The sequence below is a fragment of the Oryza sativa genome, chromosome 12, assembly GCF_034140825.1.
Source record: "Oryza sativa Japonica Group chromosome 12, ASM3414082v1".
NCBI classification, from domain to species: Eukaryota; Viridiplantae; Streptophyta; class Magnoliopsida; order Poales; family Poaceae; genus Oryza; species Oryza sativa.
This window is the reverse complement of record NC_089046.1, coordinates 14942938-14958796: the sequence shown is the minus strand read 5'-3', so window position 1 is coordinate 14958796 and position 15859 is coordinate 14942938. Positions and strand designations below refer to the sequence as shown.

The 15859-nt window shown below is 48.7% G+C and overlaps 1 long non-coding RNA gene across 1 annotated transcript; it reads right to left on the bottom strand.

The window, feature by feature from the left end:
- Nucleotides 1–6856: 6856 nt before the first annotated feature.
- LOC112937483 (uncharacterized) lies at nucleotides 6857–13634 on the bottom strand. Its single transcript, XR_003240122.2, has 5 exons — nucleotides 13046–13634; nucleotides 12859–12952; nucleotides 12172–12245; nucleotides 8200–8268; nucleotides 6857–7107 (listed from the first exon to the last, which is right to left on the bottom strand). It is a non-coding gene; the product is annotated as an uncharacterized lncRNA (long non-coding RNA).
- Between the last annotated feature and the right edge of the window lie 2225 nt (nucleotides 13635–15859).

Sequence of the window (15859 nt, the reverse complement as noted above, 5' to 3'; positions counted from 1 at the left end):
CCATTCCGCACGTTTGCATCCTCATGTTTATTTTGTCCTTTGGAAGACCTTGATGCCAACCACTCTCTCCTCTAGGGAAGAATAGAGGGTATGACAGGGGATCGTAACATCCGTAGAAAGGCTGGATAGATTTCCTCGTATGGTCGTTCCCGTATATTGTCACGCTAGGCTCGAACTTGCTTCTCTCATTTCCCTCGACCCAGACAGCTGTTGGTATTTCTTAACGACATTACTAGAAATATTTATTCCCATCAATGGCACAGAAATAGTCCTAGCATATTTATGGTTACAGAAGTAATCCGCAAGCGCACGAATATACCATTGTATTATTACACCCGGAAATATTCCAAGGTATCGTATTTGTTTAATCCCAAGGGAAGATTGTGAAAAAGAGAGCCATGCCAATCTATACATATATATATTACTTGCCTTCATCAAAGTCTAAGCAGGGGTTAATTTAATATAAGGGTAGAGTGACACGAAGCGAAGCTTATAGAATTCCTCATATAAATAATTCTAACTAAGTGATAAGAGAAATAGAAAGAACTCAATTCCTGTACTTCTAGTATACACTCAAACTTTACTCTACATTTGCTAGTATACAATTATGTGGCCAATACACCCTAATAGTGCCCTACTGGTGTTTCGAGAGACCACCCTGGGTTGCCGAGTTCCTTACGACAACCTGTCATGGCCGTTCAACTGGGGCTAAATACAAAGGAGTACCCTCCCCAGGAATTTGCCTTAGGAATATATACTAACGTAGAAGCAATAAACGTACTGAGCTATCACCATCAGCGGCCCACCTCTACTGTCCCGTAGCATATATGCTCAATTAATGATATTTACTAACCTAAGCATCATGCTTACATTAATGAATACTTCTATACGCCTCTGCAGATGACATAGAGCAACCAACGAACCGGACATTAAACCCACACCATTGCACATCTCTGGTAAGCTACCCACACAATTATATCGGCACGAATGTAAAGTAAGAGCAGTACTCATACTAAAGAAAATACCGAAAATATAATAGGAAGAGTATTTCATTAATTCCGAAAGTATTACAGAAGAGAATAGAAAAGCTACTGAAGCCATACCGAAACTCTTCCGAAGACTCCGAGAACTCCGAGAACTATTCTATACTACTTCCACTTAGCACTAAATTACTAATATAAAGTATGAGAGGAATCTTGAGCTTGCTTGAGTGTGTTGAGAAGTGAAGCGAGCTCCTCCTTTTATAGGGTCGTTATGACGGTTGTACCCATGCGAGTTGTCCATTTTGCCCCTGCAACCGTCATTGAGAGAGCATCTGGAGCGTCCACATGGAGGACCGAGCTGGTTGGGCGCCACCAGCCTGGGCCGGCCCAACATGCCTCTAGCTTCGGTCTGCTCACTGACAGGTGGGTCCTCATGGCGGTTTTGATAGTTAAGGCAGCTTCCGGACAGTTACACCTAACATGTGGGCCCTCCTTTTCCATTTTGATGAGGGTGTTAGGTCCCAATCTTCTGATAGGTATTTTTAAACAGTCGATTTGGACGGAGTCACGACACAACTTGATCCGGCTTCTGAACGAACACGCTACTGATCCCCGCAATGGCAGCACCACGTCTCCTCTGGTTATCAACCATGCCAAAACCCGGTTGACCTCGCCAAGAAGGCTAATCACTGCATGCGAATCGAAGAACACAAGCAAGAACAAGATAGATTGCAACCAAATTAAGCACTCGAATTTGGGGATCCACAAACCAATCTAGCAGCGAAACTTTTTTCTCATATACAAGTCAAAATGTCATCTAAATGCTGTCACACCCTAAAAAGCCTTAATTATATAAATTGTTGTTTAACTGGAATTATTAGAAATAATTTTAAAAGCCTAGAAGAGAAGATCTAATTTTAAATAATAAATTCCAATATAAAAGTGGGCCAGATAAAATTTTATTAAATACTTTGCTTGATTCTATAGTTCCTAGATTTTTCTGGGATTTATTTGAACCAAGGAAGTATTTTTAATAAATGGAATTGCATTTCATGAATAATTTAAATTGAAAAGGTTTTAAAAATCCTCCTTTTGGCTTTGGGCCGAAAGTCGGCCCAAAACCGCCCTCTCTCTCTTTCCCGGCCTAGTCGGCCCAGTCTGCCCGCAGCTGCCCGCGCGCGCGCGCCCTTGGCCGCTGACAGGTGGGTCCCACCTGTCGGACCCATCGTCCTCCTCGCGCCCGAACCCTAGCCGAGCCGCGCCGCCGCCGCCCTTCCAATTCGGCCGCGCCTTTCCTTCTCCTGTGAAATCAATAGAGGGGAAATGATCCCCTTGATCTCCTCTATCTTTTCTCTTTTGGAATCGTCGCCTAATTCGGTTTGGAAATCATCGGATTTGAGTTTGATTCGGATTCGTTTTCTTCTCCCGAACCCTAACTTTCCCTCGCCTTCGCCTTCCACCGCCGGTAGAGCTCTAGCGCCGTGGGCCTTCCTCGCCGCCCCCTAGCCGCTATAAAAGGACCCCCGAGCCCTCCTCTCTCCGCCGCCACCCTCGCCTTAGCTCGCCGCCGCTCGTAGCGCTCTAACCGCGTTCAACTGTGCGCCGCCGTCGCCGCCGCGAGTTTAGCCGAGCACCGCCGTCGCTCCGGTCGTCGTCGTCGCTCGGGAAGGCCGCTATCGTGATTGCCAAGCCGTCGCCGTCCTCGTCCACCCCTCCGTCGTCGCCGAGGATCGTTGGAAGGCCGCCGTCGTCGTCGAGCTGACCGTCGCCGCCGCTTCTTCCTCGTCGCCGTCATCGTCCGGTCGCTGCTCGCCGCCGTTCGTGCCTCGGTAAGGATCGCCGCGTCGCCCTCTACGTGCTGGTGCCCTCCGTTTGCACCGCCGCGCCGTCGTTCGCTGGCGAGCATGCGCGTTCGAGCCGCCGCCGGTGAGGACGTCATCGCCGACATCATCGTTGCCGGTCGCCGTGGACCCGCGATGAACCGATTAGATCTCGGCCGTTCGTTTTGGATAGGATCGACCTCGGCCGTTCGTTTCCGTGAGCCGCCGCCGTGCACCCGGTCCACCGTAAACCCTAGCCGCTGATGCAATAATCCCCTTTTTCTTTTCAAAAATAATTCATTATTGCGTCATAATTCCATTAAAATCTATATAAATGATTTAATCTGATTTAATCTTTGAAAATTCATAACTAATTCATCTTAGCTCGGATTTAGTTGGTTCAAGTCTCTAAATTTTTCTAAAATTGAGATCTACATGTTAAAAATATCCACATGTACTGTTCATGCTTGTTTATGTGTTGTTTTGGTGATTTTGCTCTTTTCTCTTTAGATTCCGACGTTCCCGGAGAGTCCAAATTTGCAGGAGAAGAGTTTGAAGAGTTCCAAGGCCAGCAAGACAAGTCACACAGATCCCAAACAACCCTTTGAGCATGTTGATCCTGTTTAAAGCTATTGTTTCTATTCAACTACTGCATATATTTTTGAATGTCATTGGGTGGAAATAACCTATTGTTTTGTTATAGCCCTTTTTGTTCTTGATTACTTTATTCTTTGATACCGTGGGTTATTATAATTTGACTAGTTGAGCTTTACATATTAGTTCAGCTAGATATTAGATATGATTGCTTAGCCATGCTTAGAAACATTAGCACACTACTAGAATAACTTATGCTTCACTATTATTTAATGATAACTTAATGATAGATCATGATGGTTAATCATGATTGGTTAAGTAATTAATTTGCCAACTAAAACCTGATAATGGTGGGTTGTGAGCATATGGTTTTGATGGTCGTGCTCATGACAATTAAGGACCGGTTCACGATTTTCGGTTGTGAAACATTTACCATGCCAACCACAAGCCAGCGTGGGCAACGGCTTTACTTTCTGTATAGTATGGTTCATCGTAGAGCACCAGACTGTGAAGTGGCGGAGATAAGCCAACGGGGGTCGCTGGGGAGTCCATACCTTGTTTATAAGGGGGTGATTATGATCCGGGAACAGTGCACTGCTTTGAATTATATTATATAGAGGGTATTGTCACAATCTCTATTCGGGTACTTGTCAAGTATCGCGACGCATGGTTGACATGATGTTGAGGTTGTGCCTTGTGGGTACAGTGGTACACCTCTGGCCAGAGTTTGAACTATTCAAATAGCCGTGCCCGCGGTTATGGGCGGGTCTAACAATGTCTTTCGTGATTAGTTTCACACTTCTCACCATAATAAATGATGCTGTACTTGGTAATAACTTGTTTAGCTCCTGGTTTGGAATGGTTAATTCCTGGTTTGGAGATAGAACTGTGCAACTGGGATTGGTTGTTCAGAACGGTTGGGCCTATGCAACAGGGTATGCTGTATAGCGTTGGATTAATATTGTTTAATTAATACTCTACTCTACTGTTTTATTAAATTCTGAAATATTTATTAAATGCTATTTATGCAAATGAGACTATACTATGCCATCCTTTGTTATCCTGTGCACTTGCATATTTGCTGCGTGGCTTGCTGAGTATGTCATATACTCACCTTGCAATCATTCATCAGAGGAGGAGTTCTACAGTGATGCTGATGGTGTGGATGATTAGGCGTAGCCCTGGTCAAGCTGCCTATGGAGAGGAGTCGCCTGCGCTATTTCTTTTTTTTTTCCACTGCTCAGAACTTTATTGATTGAGAGGAACTATCTACCTCTGTAATGACATTTTATTCGCTTATTAATTAGAGTAATAATTGTACTCTATTATCAATTTGTTATTATGTGCCTCGGCTGATTCCTGGACGAGGGTTTACACACATGTAAGCGTTTGGAATTTTGGATAGAAATTCCGGGCGTGACAGAGGAACTATCTACCTCTGTAATAACATTTTATTCGCTTATTAATTAGAGTAATAATTGTACTCTATTATCAATTTGTTATTGTGTGCCTCGGCTGATTCGTGGACGAGGGTTTACACACATGTAAGCGTTTGGAATTTTGATTAGAAATTCCGGATGTGACAATGCATAGGCTTATTGGCTTAAATTTTTAAGCCGACTTTTTGGCTTATATAGAGTTGTATCTCCGAATAAGCTACTCCAATCTAGCCTCTTTGGTTAAACAATGTAAGAGTGTCTCATAGCTTTAAAAAGACCAAAGGCTTAAAAGTGTAAGAGTTTCTTATTACTTTAAAAATGTCAAATGAAATAGCTACATGTTTGTTCAGAATTAGGTTTTAAGCAGCTAAACCTTATAACAATAATAAGATTAAAATAGACTTCACCCGTTGCAACACAAGGGCATTTTTTTTATAAAAGTTGAAGATATTTTTGCCGGTATTTTGATACGTCATTCGTGTATGGGTCAGTTTTTAACTTTGTTTGCTTTTAGAAATACATATCCGTATTTAAGTCGGTTTTTAAGATCGTTCGCTTTTGGTAATACAGCAGGAATCATGTAAGAAATATGTTTAAAGAAACTTGCATGCTAACTTGAGACGATCGGACTCCTAACTGCAGCTCATGATTTTCTAGAAATATATATATCCAAGCGAACTCTCATAGTGAATTTCATCTAAACTAAACCATATAACAATAATAACATTAAAATAGATTTCACCCGTTGCAACACACGGTCGCCTCTCTCGCCTCGCCGTCGCTGGCCACTTCTGTTCCCCTCTCCCGCCCGTGCTGGGCGCCTCCCCTGCCGTCACGAGCGGTCGCACCGGCCGCCTCTCTCCCCCTCTCCCGCCAGCGCCGTCACGTGGCCGCCTCTCTCCACCTCTATCGCCGGCGCCATCGTGTCGGCCGCCTCCTTTCCCCGTCTCCCTCTTCTTCCCCGCGCGCTCGCCCGTTGCTGCGACCACTCTGTGCATCGTCATTCTCGCTGCGCTGGCTGCAGTGTCCGCTCGGCGCGCCGCCAGGCCTGCTCTGCCACCGGCCGCCGCGCGTGGTGGAGAGAAGAAAGCAAATGAGAAGAGAGGAGAGAAGAGAAAAAGGAAAGAAGAGATGTGGGGCCCACATCATTTTTTCTCTCACTTACATAGGTCCCATATATTTATTAATATTTTTTTTGCTGAGTGGGATGCCACGTAGCGAAACCAGGCTTCTATACTGCCATGGGATCTAAATTGAACGGTTTTGTATAATTTAGGGGTGAAGATTTCTCGTATTTCCACAAACTCGGTGTAATGTTGAGGGACGACAGGTGAACTTATTTCTTTGTTGAACTATAGGGGGAATAAGTTCAGTTTAGGTCCCTTAATTTGTCGCCCAGTCTTTTTTTCATCCTCAGTCTAGAAAACCGGATACAACACATCCCTCAACTTATAAAACCGTGCAGAAAAGGTACCTCGGAAGTATTGTGCCCGGTGTTGGATGATGTGGCGCCTACGTGGCTCCCTTTGACTAGGTCCTCATCCCACGTGGTATTGACGTGGCACTTATGTGGCAATTGGATCCCAGAAAAATAATTAAAAAACCATGGGACCCACATGTCAACCACACAAAAAATAAGAAAAGGTGGGGACCATGTGGTCCCACATGTCAGCCCCCTCTTCTCTCTATCCCCCCCTCTCTATCCCGGACTCGTACAGAACGGCGAGCGGCGGGCAGAGGGGAGCAGTAGGCGGAGCGACGGCGGACGGTGGGCGGAGCATCTCGCGGCGGCCAAGCGAGGAGGGGTAGCTCACGTGCGGGCGAAGAAGGAGGCGGCGCGCGGTGGCTGGGCGAGAAGGGGCGGCACGCGGTGGCTGGGCAGCACAAGCGGAGCAGCCGACGGCGTGGAGCTGCATGCTTGCTGGAGAATGGAAGGCGGGCTCCGGCTCCCGGTACGGAGCCCGCGGTCATGCTCATCTTCAACGCCTCCGCCCGTGTCACGCCCAGAAATTCCCGAATAGAATTCCAAAGAGAATGTGCATTAAAACCCCCGTCTAGGACCGGCCGGGGTACACAAACGACAAAGTTGACATACAGATCCACGTCTTACAAACATTATAAAAGTCTTACATAAATGCAGCAGAAAATAAAAGATAACTGGAGCTAAGCCTTGACTTGGATTGCAGCGGGAACACCACTCCACAGGCATCCTCGACAGCACGGACGAAGCCTACTCCCCGGAAAAGCCACCATCTGACGCATACTCAAACTCTGGGGTTGGGGAAAAGTAGAGCAAGACTGAGTACAACCACCATACTTAGCAAGTCATACCGGAACAGGGGGTATGATGCAGGATATAACCAAAGGGTAGCTAGAGCGATTCATTTGCATAAAGCGAGCATTTATAAACAGTAGTTGAAAGCAGTAAAACAGTTGTAATAATTAAACAATATTTACCATCCATTGTCCAACGCTACACCACATTGCAACAGGCCCAACCATCCACCTGAACTAATCAATTCCATTAGACTAAACTAGGGTGAGACTAATCACGGTGAATCTGGTTGACCGCCCATAACCGCGGGCACGACTATTCGAATAGTTTTACTCTGATCAGAGGTGTACAACTGTACCCACAAGACACAGCCCCACGACACGTTCCCGTGTGCCGACATGCCACCACGACATACCGAAAAGAGGTCGTGACAGGACCCTTCGCATAACACCCTCTAACCAAACACACCACACCTCAGGTTTCACCCCCACTCCTTGCAAGGTAGCAGGCAGTCCCCTATCGTGCCTAGGTGAATCTGAAAGCCGCATAGGCCATCGCAGGGCCCATCCGAACTCCAACACGCTCACCCTTGCCAGGATGCGTCAGCTAGAGGAAAGCTACACTACAAGCCCAGCCGTTGCCCACGCTGGTTGTGGTAAGTACGAGGAATTCTTCCAGGGTTTCCCGTGAACCTGTCCTTAAGTGCCATGGGCGCAACCATCAAAACCATGCACCCACAGCCCACCATTTTGTATCTTTTAATTAACCAACACCGGAATGGTGGCACTAAACCAACATCAATACTAGAATCTGATATCTATGCATTAATGTAATTCCCCCATTGTGTGCTACTTTTTTTTGCGGGGCCCATTGTGTGCTACTTGAATTAAGCATGGCTAAGCATTCCCTAATCCAATATCTATTCATATTATATCCCAAGCTAACAAAGGAGCATGGTACAAATAGCATGGCTGAAACAGTAGGTAACCATTCCATAGTAACATTATAAAACAATTCAGTATTTAAAGAAAAACAATAGAGCATTTGCATTATGGGATCAATATGTTCAAGTGACAAGCATGACTTGCCTTGCTCTGCTACTGGAGGAACCTCGGCAACTATCTCAATGTACACCGGAGCGTCGGGAGAGCCAGAATCTAAGCGACATACAAAGCAAACAATGCAAACAGGCTGTAAGACTACTGAAATAGAGAACAAAACCATTTTTAATGGATTCTTTGCATTTTTCTTGATTTACTAAGACTTGAATGGGCTTAAACGGAGCACGGATGAATTTTCTATGAATTTTAGAAGATTCACTGTGATTTTACTATAAACAGAAAAGTCCTTAATTGATTTATTGCATAATATTTAACCCTGGCGATGTCATCGGAGAGAGAGAGCAGCGCCGACAGGTGGGCCCCACATGTCATAGGCTCGGGATGCCGGTCCGCGAAGGACCGGGTTCTCGGACCGGGAGGGAGGCGGCGCACCACGTGGTGCTGACGTGGCGCCGACGTGGCAGCCACGGCGGGGCAGCACGCGGCGGCGCGCACGGACGGCTCAAGCCGGCCCAGCGGCCACTCGGCGACGGCGCGGCACCGGCGGCGACCGGCGGACGGCGGCGGCGATGCGGTAGACAGCGGCGGCGCGGCGGTGGCTACACGGCGATGCACGGCGGCACAGCCCCAAAGCGAGGCGACACGACAAACCGGCGGCGGCAGTACGGGAGAGAGAGAGGGATGGGTGGGGGTTCCTCACCGACGGCGAACGGCGCGGCGAGCGGCGGACGGCGGACGACGAGAGGCGGACGGGCTTCAAGAGAACCTAAGGAACAAAAATGGGGAAGATTAGAGAGGGAGAGAGAGATCATCGAGAGCGGGAACGCCGGCCAAAGGCGGCGGCCATGGCGGTGCTCACCGGCGCGCAACGAAGGAGGAGTTCTGGCGGTAGATTCCGACAGAGGAGAGGTGGATGAGGCGGCCCGCACGACGGCGAATGTGACGGCGTCGACGGCGCGGCTCGGCAACAACGGCTTGCAGCGACCGGAGCGGCGGCGGCGGTGGCGGAGAGGAGGGCAGCGGTGCTAGGGCGGAGGAGAGCACGGGGAGGCTCGTCGAAATGGGGAAAAAGGGAGAGGGAGGTGCGGTGATGCTTAAATAGAGGAAGAGAGGGCTCGGGGGAGCGGGAAATGGCCCGATTTCACCGGAGTAGTGGGGGGTGGAGAGAGGGTGTGGCCGTCGGGATTCAAAAATTGAATCCCGGCCGTTTCGGCGCGGGCGCAGGCGGGAGAGAGAGGGAGTAGGCGCGGGGAGGTGCAGGCCATTTCGGCGCGGGCGTGGGCGGGAGATAGAGGGAGTAGACGTGGGGAGGCGCGGGGGAAGGCGGCGACGTGGGCGACGTGGCCCGGGAGGCGAGGGAGAGGCGGGAGTGGTGGTTGGGGAGGCCGGCCTCCTCCTTGGGTACTGCCTGGATGAATGGAGTATTGAGTCTGATGAGCCTCGCTGAGTACCAGGTCTTTCAGCTCTTTGTCATCAGGTACGCATAATCTTTCTCCCAACTAGATTGTGCCGTGTTCATCTTCATGGAAGTCCCGGGCTTTTCCGACCCTCATATTCTTTTTCAGCTCAGCTATTTCAAGATCATTTACCTGAGCTGCTCGGACTTGGTCCACGAGCGTAAGCCGTGCCTCCAGGGCAGCCACGTACCCATGTTCTACAATTCCCAAGTTGAGATGTTCAAGCTCTTGTAGCAACTTGTCACTCATGTCTCCAATACCCAAGGCGTTGCAGTAGCTTTTCCTGCTCAGAGCATCTGCTACCACATTAGCTTTGCCTGGATGATAGTGTATCCCCATGTCGTAATATTTTATCAACTCTAACCATCTTCGCTGTCGGAGATTCAAATCAGGCTGGGTGAAGATATACTTCAGACTCTTGTGATCCGTGTAAACTTCACAACGGTTACCGATGAGGTAGTGCCGCCACATTTTTAGAGGGTGGACCACTGCTGCCAACTCTAGATCATGAGTAGGGTAATTGCTTTCATATGGGCGCAATTGCCGCGAGGCGTATGCGACCACTTGACCTTCTTGCATCAGAACACATCCTAGCCCTTGGCGGGACGCGTCGCAATAGACTTGGAAGTCTTTCGTCTGATCGGGCAGAATCAGAACTGGAGCAGACACTAATTTCTTCTTGAGCTCCTCAAAACTCTTGCCACACTCGGCTGCCCACTTGAATTTCTCGTCTTTCTTAAGCAACTGAATCATAGGTCTGGCAATCCTGGAGAAATTTTCAATGAACTGACGGTAATAACCCGCAAGTCCAAGGAAACTCCGAATCTATGACACTGTCTTAGGTGGGGTCCACTTGGTAACTGACTCCACATTCGATGGATCAACTGCCACACCCTAAGCTGTAATGACGTGACCCAAGAATTTGACCTCTGATAACCAGAAGTCGCATTTGCTGAACTTGGCACAAAGCTGGTGCTCTTGCAACTTCTTGAGTACCAGATGAAGATGTTGCTCATGCTCTTCTTCCAATTTGGAATAGATAAGAATGTCATCAATGAATACCACGACAAACTTATACAGAAATTCCATGAGCACTTTGTTCATCAGGTTCATGAAGAATGCAGGTGCATTGGTGAGTCCAAAAGACATAACCGTGCACTCATACAACCCATACCGAGTGGTGAACGCTGTCTTGGGAATGTCCTCTTCCCGAATTCTCAACTGGTGATAGCCTGATCGCAGGTCTGTCTTGGAAAACACCTTAGCTCCTTTCAGTTGATCAAACAGATCATCAATCCACGGCAAAGGATATTTGTTCTTGATTATGACCTCATTGAGTGCGCGATAATCGACGCACATTCTCCTCGTCTTGTCCTTCTTCTCGACAAAAATGACCGGAGCACCCCAAGGTGAAGTACTCGGCTGAATGTACCCTTTTTGCAGTTGTTCATCCACTTGCTTCTTGACCTCCGCTAGCTTGTTTGCTGCCATTCTGTATGGCCTCTTGTAAATTGGAGCAGTTCCCGGTGCCAAATCAATTCGGAACTCGATCTCTCTCTAGGGTGGCATAGTGGTGAGGTCCTCGGGTGTCACGCCCAGAAATTTAGCCCAAATTTCCAGACTATTTTGTGTATTAAATCCCTGTCCAGGACCAGCCAGGGTACACAAAACGACAAGTAATATACAGTTCCAAACGTAAATAAAGCGTAAAATACTTACAGAAGAGGCACTTAGTCCTCACACCATAACCGCGGGCACGGCTATTCGAATAGTTTTACTTTGATCAGAGGTGTACAACTATACCCACAAGACACAGCCACACGACACGTTTCCGTGCGCCGACATGCCACCATGACATACCGGAAAGAGGCCGTGACAGGACCCTTCGCATAACCCCCTCTAGCCAAGCACACCACACCTCAGGTTTCACCCCCGTCCCCAGCGGGTAACGGGCAGTCCCCTCTCGTGCCTAGGTGAATCCGGAAGCGACAGAGGCCGTCGCAGGGCCCGCCCCGCTCCATCACGCCCACCCTTGCCTGGATGCGTCGACTAGAGGAAAGCTACACTACAAGCCCAGCCGTTGCCCACGCTGGCTTGTGGTAAGTACGATAAGTTCTTCCAGGGCATCCCGCGAACCGGTCCTTAACTGCCATGGGTGCGACCAGCAAAACCATGCACCCACAGCCCACCATTCAGTCGCATTTTAGTTGGATAATTACGACCATGAAGCATGGCCAGATGTCTCGAGCACGCAGCTCATTCTGATACTAAAAGGTCTAATACGGTAATTATCCCATCAACTGAGCTAGTGGTAATTAAGCATGGCTAAGCATATAGTTCTAGCTAGGTCACATAAGTAACATGAGCTAGTCCATTTATTACCCAATGTTGACAAAGGACATATATCAAGTAAATATGGCACAAGCGAGCAGATAGGTAAAACCCTGACCCCATGTAATTAGCAAAATATGCATATTTATTTGCAAACAGTAAAACATTTGTAAATTGGGATCAACATGCTCAAGGGGAATGTGTGACTTGCCTTGCTTCTTCACTTTGATCTTCCGAACTCTTTTCCTCGCGACCGCGGACTTCCGAAACGACGGGAACTACACGCTGGCATGCAAAACAAGGAAAAACTCTAATAAAAACCAAGGCAACACTACATAAAAAGTAAACAAACATGTAGAGATCAATTTTAGATGAATTTTGCAAGTTGAATGGCCTAATTTGGAGTTCGTATGAATTAGATATCAATTTTAGAAGTTTTGAGCCATTTAAATGAATTTCTAGAATTAAACTCGATTTATTGCGCAATTATTATTTATTTTTACAAAGGAAATGGACCTCGCTGACGTCAGCAAGGGGCGGCCGGTGCCGACACGCGGGCCCCACACGTCAGCGAGTCAAAGGGGGAGGGCGCACGGTGGACATGGTCCACACGTGGCCTCGGGTGCGCGTCCACCACGTGGACGGCCCAGATCGGCCTGAGCCGATCGGGCGGCCGAGGGGAGCGGCAGCCAGGGGCACAGGCGCGACACGAAGCCGGCCCGGCCGAGCCAAGGCGCGGCGGCAGCATGCGGCCACCGGCGGCAGCAGCCGGCGACGTGGAACGGCGGCGGGCGGCCGGAGGACAGCGGCGCGCACGGGGACGGCGACGCACCCCAAGAGGCGGCGGTCGGCAAGAAAGGGGGACGGAAAAAAAAGGGAAGAGAGGAGAGGTCCTTACCGGAAGCGGCGGCCGGCGCGGAGGAAGATGACGGCGACGACGATTGCCCGATGGCGGCTTGCGAGGACGGAGGGCGGACGGGGTCGCCCTTGACCTTCAGAAGGAGAAGAGGGAGTTAGGGAGGGGAGGACTGATGCGGGGTGATTGGAAATGAAGGCCGATGGCGACGACAAGAGGTAGAGCTCACAGGCGAACTTAGAGGATGGGTTGGAGCGGCGGAAGACGACGACCGTGCAGCGGACGAGGCGCGGCTGGCCTGGGCGCTGCAGCAAGAGGCGGCTGGAGGCGGCAAAAGCGGCGGCGGCTCGGGTTGCGCGCGGGCACGGCATCACGGCAGTGGTTCTGGGAAATAAAGTGGATGCCGGGATGGAGCTCGGGACAACGAGGCTAACGGTGGTGGCGGCGCAACGCGGCGGTGTCTGGAGCGGCGACGGCGCGCGGCTGGAAGTCGACGGCGAGCGGCGGCGCGCGGGAGCGGCGTGGGGAGGGCGAGAGAGAGCGCGGCGGGCTCGGGTGAGGAGGGGAAAAGAGAGAGGATGCTCCGGGGATCGTTTTTATAGGATTGGGGAGGAGAAATCGTGGCCGGACGTGGTGGATTTGAGGCGGCAACGGCCGGCGACGTGGGCGACATCGTGGGCGAAGTGGGGGCTCGATTTGGCGCCAAAAATTGGGGAAAAGTGAGGGATTTGGTGGAGGAGGTGGTGAGGAACCGATTTTACTTGGTTTGGGCGCGAAGGCGCGAGCGGGAGGGCACCGGATTTGGTGGGACGTGGCCGGTAATGGCGGTTGGGGTTGGCCGGCGAGAGGTAGGAGGAGGAGCTGACAGGTGGGGTCCACGGTCCCACCTGTCGGCCGGATGGAGAGAGAGGAGGGAAACCGGGGGACGTAAAGCAGACTTTCGCAAGGCGCGGGCCGGCCGAGAGAGGGAGGAGGCGCGCGGCCCACGGGAGAGGAGGGGAAGGCTTGGGCCAAGCCCAAAAGGGAGGGGAGGGGATTTTATTTGTTTTCTTTTTTTTTAATTGGTTAAAATGAACTTTGTGCTTTTAAAATTATTTCTTGAGCTCCGAAAATTCACGGAAAAATCCGGAGAGTGTTTTAGGGCACAAAGAATATTACAAAATATTCTCGGCCAATGATCTTTTAAGGGAAAATTTTAATTCGCCCAATAATTCACTTGATTAAATTGATTAACTTTTATTTAATTTTTAGAAAATGCATTATTTAATGATTTTTAATCCCGAACGAAAATCGGGGCGTTACAAATCTACCCCCCTTATAGGAATCTCGTCCCGAGATTCTGGGATGGCTAGAAAGAAAGCTGGTGCTGGCGAGCGGTCTGACTGATCTGCTTACACATGCTGCCTCTTTCTGATTCAACTGACCGATTGCTCGATGAACCAAACCTGCATAAGCTTGCTGTTCTGTTGCTTCCCATAAACTGACGTACCGACTCTGATTAGTCTGACCTTGACCAGAACTGCTAGTGCTCGTAGAACTTCTATTTTTTTTGGACTGAATTGCTAATGCTGGCAATTAGATAAACTGAGGATTCACTTTGCTGACCGGGGATCGGTGTAGTTTTTCCAAAACCTTGAAACTGACTTCCGTAACCCACAGACAATGACTTTGCTTGACTTGCTCTTGATTCAAACCACAAGTATTTTCAGGAAATTGGCTTGGTCTGTCCTTGTCTGGATTGCGGCTGTTCCTGATGCTACTTCTTTAAGCCAAACGGTTGACCTGGCCTCACCGGCGTACCTTCGAATTCAATTAGACAACTTGGGATCAGTGTTACTCTGCTGACGCCTTGCAGCTGGCTCTTTCAAGTACTAACCAACTTGCTGCACTGGGTTGAATCTTTAAGGGAAACGGCAACGAGGTGAACCAAAACTCATCTCTGCGACCTACCCCCCTTATAGAGAGTAGTCATACTTTCGCGTGACCGGGAATAATTGAACTATTGTCCTTGAAGAAAAATCGACACTTCTCGAATTTACGAATGGCCCTGACTTTGAAAATAGAAAACTTCATCGATCAATCAAAATAAAGCAATGACGATGCACTTTCATCCAGGACAAGACTTGGAACTTAACCCTCAGTTGTTGATAGGAAACTCCTCATAAAGAAATTCTCATTTAGCTCCTGATCTTACTAACTCTTGACTACTTCCCCGTCAGTTCTACTGCTGGCATAACTAACATGCTTCTGGCCTGACTTCGGTACCATATGCTTAAACAGATTGCATAGCTGTCACTCTGTGAAACAAGCACTGATCACTTAGCAGATCAAACTCAAGAGTCCTTCTCTTGACACGACATTACACTTCGTCGATCCTCCTTTGTTGACTCTTCCTGGGTTGACGTACTATAAGCCCTGCAACTGCTTTCCCCAAAATACTGCAATCTGGGCGTCTGCCGAAAACTGACTTTGATGCTGCCGAGAGTTTCTACTCTCTGATGATAACAACTTCACATTCATATCTTCGGTAAAGCTGATATGTAGAAAAGAGGTTCTCTGCCACACACCCTGATTCTTGTATATTTCTCGCCCATGTATGGAACAATTTCTGCCAACTTCCGAGAAACATCATGAGGATTTCTGGAATTCATAGTGGTTGCTTCGAACTTATGGAGAACCATCCATGATTCGTAATCGTACCACTAAGGTGTAATTGCAGCTTACCATTCTCTAACGGTTTCCACGAGTAGAGAGTTCCCAAGATTCCTTGTATGGTGTTACTTCTGAATTTTTTTTTCATTACTCCTTACACTTGAATACCCTTGATACTGCCTTTAGAGAGATTTCATAGTGTCGAGCGCTATGGATCCAACCATTGTCACTTCATTGGTTAATCCTTTCTTTACTGGCTCGCAAACAGGTTTTGGAGCACAACAAAAGTGCGATGAGTTAGAAGGGAAACTCTTGGTTTCTTGTAACTTGCAGATACACATGTTAACTTGCTTTTGCATACTCAAAGGTGAAAAGGAAAGAACCGCTTGAC